General features: G+C 44.7%; 1 long non-coding RNA gene across 1 annotated transcript in view; it reads left to right on the top strand.

Annotated features, from left to right (window-relative positions):
• The first annotated feature begins 3,001 nt into the window (after positions 1 to 3,001).
• The window catches only part of LOC128852143 (uncharacterized), a 21,967-nt gene continuing 18,968 nt past the window's right edge, over positions 3,002 to 6,000 (top strand). The window contains exons 1-3 of the long non-coding RNA XR_008449784.1: positions 3,002 to 3,191; positions 3,304 to 3,368; positions 3,453 to 3,586. This is a non-coding gene — a long non-coding RNA (uncharacterized LOC128852143). The remainder of the gene's footprint in view (positions 3,192 to 3,303; positions 3,369 to 3,452; positions 3,587 to 6,000) is intronic.

The following is a 6,000-nucleotide window of genomic DNA, read 5'->3' on the forward strand; positions in this document are numbered from 1 at the left end:
TTAACATGTTGCAGTACTGTGTACCACACAAAGAGTCTATCTAACCTCATATTTGCTCTGACTTTAGCTCATTTACCTGCAAGATTCATTTCTAAGATAACACAGTTTATAATTTGCTTAATACTGTTTGTTCTCTGTTTCCAAATACTTCTTCAGCTTGAAGGCAGGAATGATATTGTTTACATATTGAACAACCAATCTGATGTGATCTGTGTTAGCATCATTGCAGTGGAAGAAATAAAGGAGTTAAATGATAAGGCCGTTAAGTTATTGCTAAATGCTGCTTGCTTGCTTTTGGTTTCCTCAATAAACTGTGTATTGCAGCAATATGTATCCAGCATCCTGGGTTGGCCGTTCAATTATTTGTGACCATAAAAGTTGATCATCTCATGGCCAATGATGCGAGCAACACTTCCCTTTTCAGTTTAACAGAAATTGCTCAACAGCTACAGCACTTTCCTCCCCTTCCATGTGCAGTTCAGCAGCATGCAGATGGCTGGGCAGAAACAGCATTTCATGAGAGCCATGGCATAAGGGAAAGCTTCTCATCTTTAGCTAACAATTCAAATCTAATCCAAGTCACCAAGAAAACCACAACTGCTATCACCTCAGGGCTTATTGTTATTGTAGGGCTTCTACAGTGTGGACCCAGTTCCTAGTCAGTAAATCCACTAAGCAACTGTCACAGATGGCGTTATTTGATGTACTTCATCATCCAGTGAGGCAAAAAATACTGGCTTAGGAAAACATGGAAGCAAATTCAGCTTTAAAGGAGTGGCAGCCCAAAGACTAGAACTGGGTAGGTGTATCATATGACTTTGATTAATTCTTCCTTACTTCTGTGGAAGGAGAAAGACTAGACTTTAGCATCCCTTTTGTAAAGGTGGAAGGAAGAGGGCGTATATAAGATCAGTTATTTAAGGAAATCTCAAATCTAGGTGGGGTGGCATTGTGAGACCAGCAATTTTATGCTGCTTCAGCCTGCATATAAAAACCTTCCGCCTCTGTGATGTGCTCTTAAAAACACACAGTTCTCTGGAAATCATACGACAGCAATACAGACTTGAACTCCAAGGTTATTGGTAGGTGTGGTTAAAACACACATGCAGGTGCTCTTTAAAATCATGTATGTGTGTATCTGTTTCATAGCTGAAGAGAACACAATGAAAAGATGTAATTTAAAAAATTCATTTCCAAATAACTTATTACCCATGTGATACTATGTCAACATAGAATATGTTACTGCAGGGTGACCTCTGATCACCGGTGTGGCAGAGTCCGCTACCACAAAGGCTGTTCATAAAGGTAGCATATGTTATTATTTACTTTCCATTAGTACCTGCAAAGCCTCTATGCATCTGATTCTGTAAAACCTGGTTGTAGGAAGCTATATCTATTTCTGAGGGCTTATCTCTAAGGAAATTAAGAAAGTCAGAGGGTTGAAAACAGCATTTTTCTTGAGGACACATAGAGGGTCATAGGCAGGAGCTGAGACTTGTCTGAGATCTCAGAGGGGAACTAAGCATCACCCTCCAGAGTTCCAGTCTAGTATTTCACTATTAGCTTCCCTTTCGCAAGAGGCCCATGCTTCAGGAGCTCATTTCAGAATCTGTGAAAGTCATAGAATCACAGAATTGTTTGGATTGGAAGGGACCATGAAGCTCATCTTGTCCAACCCCTCCCTCGCCCCTGCCCCAGAGCAGGGACATCTTCAGCTAGATCAGGTTGCTCAGAACCCCATCCAGCCTAACCTTGAATGTTTCCATTGTAGGTACCTACTCTGAACTCAGCTCAGTAACAAATTATTGGTCTCAGTTCTTATAAGAAAAATAAATGTTTTTTTTTTACTGCCATGAGTGTTCCCTGACTATCCCATTAGAAAAAAACTGCTCAGCTGCTGCACCTGCTGGGCATGCACAGCCTGAATTCTGTCTGCCTGGGCAGCTGTTGGAAGGATGTCAGGAGCTCTGAAGAAAGGGGAACGGTAGCATCCAATAGCAGTTACAGTCCTGTACAGCTGGCTGTTTCAGATCTTCCAGTGGGAGTGACTAGAAATCATATGCAAGAGTTTTAGTACACAGATGGACCAATGTGCATGGAAGCCTCATTCAAAGATACAATTCTTGCTCAAAAAAACAAGCTTGAATTTCAAAATCTGCTATTAGGTAAAGCTGTAAACCCTCCAGTGGGATTTGACTGAAATAAATGAAGGAATTGTGCCAGAAGATGTGATATGAAGTAAAAAGAAGTCTGCCACAGTAGACTGAAGAAGCAGGTGATCTTTACTACCTGATGAAATACAGCAGCGGTCCATTTGTCACAGCTTAGTTCTTTGTTAAAAAATCATCAGAACCACAGCTGCAGCACTGTGAGATGTTATACACTACATTTTCAGGGGAGTCCAGATGCTGCGATGGAAACAGCATAGATAGCTTTTCAGGAGCTTGAGGTCCTCACCTAAATTGAACATATATGTGTATAAATATGAAAATAATTGGTACAATCTTTGTTCACCTAATCATATCTGCCATAACTGCTACCTCTGAATGAATGCTACAAGAGACACAGCGTGTTGAACACGGCTAGGAGGATTTCTTTTTGTCTTCAAAGTGAATCCAATATGACAGAATCAAATACAGCCTCAAATTTGCATTTCTACGACTGTTTGGAAATGAGGCATAAATTTGCTTTTCCTGTATAGGTTGATAGGTGTGTACCAAAGACACATTGTCTCTCTGAAAAAATGTCACAAGTTGCCAAGCCATTTCTAACAGAATACCTATTTTCTTAGTGTTTGTTGTGTTGTAAAAAGTAGTTCTTTCTCCTTCAGAAAATCTCTGCCTCATTAAAAGCTATTCATAAAATTCCTAAGCATGAAGAACAAGGTCCCAGAACATGCCCAGGTTTGTGAGCAGAAGCTCTGAGGCTCTTCGGGCCACCAGGAGCTCTGACTGGCCCACGTCTCTCTCTGTGCAGGGGTAGACAGACAGATGGACAGAGGAGCCTCAGCCACACAGTGAGCCACCTGTGCCAGAGAGACCTGTATGGGTCTGGATCCCCCAGGAAGAAGCCGGGCTGCCTGCTCTGAGGATGATGATGACGCTTGCATTGCCTGCCCTGCCTGCTCCTGCCCAGATCTGCCCACTCAGAGATGATGCGGGGCTTTGACTTGGGCTCAGCAGTGACTTTAGGTCAGTTGCTTCTGCCTGTGTCTTTTTTTTTCATTTCTGCCACAGCTCATGGATAGCTCCAGTTCATTTGTGGCTCCAGATCATGGATGGCTCTGGCTCATTTCTGTTCCAGTTCATTTCAGGTCCAGCTCATGGATGGTTCCAGTTCGTTGGTGGCCCCAGATAGTTTCAACTCCGGTTAGTTCATCTATGGCTCCATCTCAATTCAGCTCCTGTGTGGTGCAGCTCCAGCTCCTTTGTTTCTGCCCTGATTTGTTTCAGGTCCAGATCCAGCCTGTCCTTGCATGCAGCACATTTCAGGCTCCAGCTGGGTTTCATCTTTTCTGTCTTCATTTCAGCTCCATCTTATTTGCAGCTCCACTTTGGCTCCATCTGCAGCTCACCTGTGGCTCCAGGTACAGTTCATTTCTCCTCCAGCTAATTACAGTTCGCCCTTGTTCAAATGATCTTGGCTTTTGACAGGGTTGCAAATCAATTACTGTCATAACTTGTATGTGAATGTGAACTGCCATAACTGCATTGTCCAGATACGGACTGATGAGTTGATGACCATTCTGGCTGTTGAACACATCTTGAATGAAGAGTTGGACATATGAAGGCGATGTGAAAGGTACCTTTTGCCCTAGAGACTCCCTTGGGTGCTTGATTCAGCTTAGTGCACCCCAGCCTCCCAAACTTTGGGGACCAACAAGACCAGACTCCCGTCTCCTTTGGGGGTCCATGCACCCACCCCCAAGCTCCTCCCAGCCCTCTCCATCAGTGGCCAACCTGGGCCCCAGGTTCAACCCCAGGAACAGCCAACTCAATCTCCATTTCTGAGCCCAGCACTTGGTCCCTGCTCCAGCCTCCACCCAGACCCAGGGTGCCATTTCCCAGCCCCAGAACCACAGGACCCAAACTCCAGTTTCAAGCCCAGGAAATGCCCAACTCGGTCTGTGCTGCCGAGCTCCAGGGTCAGGGATGGGACAGGGACCCCAGTGCAGTGCTTAGGACCCAGTAGGTGGACCCACAAGGTGAGGCCGGGGGCACTGGGCTCTGCATTCTGGGCTTTGTCCTTCGTGCCTGGAGACTTATTGCACTCTTATGAGGCCTCGGGCACTTGCCCACCCGCCCCAACTCTGAGACTGATAACAAGCATTAGTTACTATTACAAAAAGTGGAATAACTTTGATTTAAGCTGGATTTAAGTTTCATCTAAGTAATGGTGTTTTTTGAAAGCCAGACAGAATGTCAGCATGTTTTCTTTCAGATGATGTTTTTCCAGACACTATTCATTCTTTGGAGACAATAACATCTTGTGTTCAGTACAATCTGTGCTGAACAGGTGTCTCTTCTCCTGCAATCCCCTCTGTTTGCAGTCTTCCTCCATCTCAAATGCAAGGTCAGGCAGAACTGGAGCCAGCTAGCCAAATTAGCAAGCGTTTTGACACTTGCAAATGTTGTGAAGTTTCATAATAACATTAAAATTGGATGTTGGAAAGTAATAGTATATGCATAAGATTTCTGGGAAACAAACTATCCATATGCCTGTAAGTGGGAAATATATTCTGTCCCATCTCTTCTCTTGCTGCACACAACTGATGGAGATCGCCCCCTTGTTGCCCAGGCCTGATAGAGGATGCTCACTTTCTAAAAACCCAAAATGACTCTTAGAGAGTTTATTTCACTTCCTGGCATTTTGTATATCAAGACCTGTCCTGGGGGTGCCACCCCTTCCCAGCACTCCTACCAACCCCAATCCTCGGCCAAGCCCCCTGCACCCCCGAACTGGGGTACCAAGCCCGTGAGCACCGTCCAGAGAGTGTCGTGGGCAGGGGCATCTCAGCTCTCAAAGCTCCTTTTGCCCCTGGTCCCTCCCACCTGGGAACAGCCAGGGGTCTCCAGGGGCAGGGCTCATTCTCTGCTTCTGAGCCCAACAACGCAGGGCTTGGTCTCTGTATCTGAGCTTCCAAATTGGCCAAATGAGCCCCAAAGGTGCAACACTTAATCTCTGCAACACCAAAGCATGGGATTTAGTCTGAGCTTCTGGGCCCTGAACTTGGCCAAATGAGCCTACTTCCAAGTGCCCAAACTGCGTATAACCTCCTGCCTGCCTCTGATCCCAGCGATGCAGGACTTAATCCCCATTTTCAAACCCTAAAACTGCCCAAATGAGCCAGGTTTCAAGCTCCCAGAACACAGAACTTACTCTCTGTTTCTGAGGCCTAAATCCAGTTAATTTGTACACTGGAGATGCCTTACAAGTTGCAATAAGAAAACTGAAAAGCAGATGAAAAGGCAAATTCAATTAAAACTTCATCTCAGTCAACTTCATAATTTTTAAGACAGCAAAGAGAGATGGGCAATTTCTATCCTGCTGCTGTGAGATACCACACCTCTGCCATTTAGATTTCTGACACCATTATCTCTGATCCTCTGAACTCTGATATATGGTAGCTCAACCAACAGTGTAGAGACCATTAGTTGCACCGAACTCTGGGACCACTACTCCTGAGGAAGGTTTGCACACATAAACAGAGATGCTTGAAAGCTTCTCAGTATAATACTATATTATTGGGAAGTAGCTTTCCATGAACTGGAGTCTTTTTTTCCTTTTTGCAGGCTCAGCATAGGGCTTATAGCAAATATAGCTAGGAGCACACATGATATTGCCTGTAACGCTGCCTTTAGGTTTGATAACCCTTCTTTGATACAGAGCTGTTAGCAGCAAACTTCCGACCAACTTCTAGAGTCTAGGCCAGTCTGAGGGTATAGTACTGTGCATCATATTATCCACACCATGGGGAAGAGAAAACCTCATTGTTTTGAA

This window comes from Cuculus canorus, chromosome 4 (assembly GCF_017976375.1).
Source record: "Cuculus canorus isolate bCucCan1 chromosome 4, bCucCan1.pri, whole genome shotgun sequence".
Classification (NCBI taxonomy): Eukaryota; Metazoa; Chordata; class Aves; order Cuculiformes; family Cuculidae; genus Cuculus; species Cuculus canorus.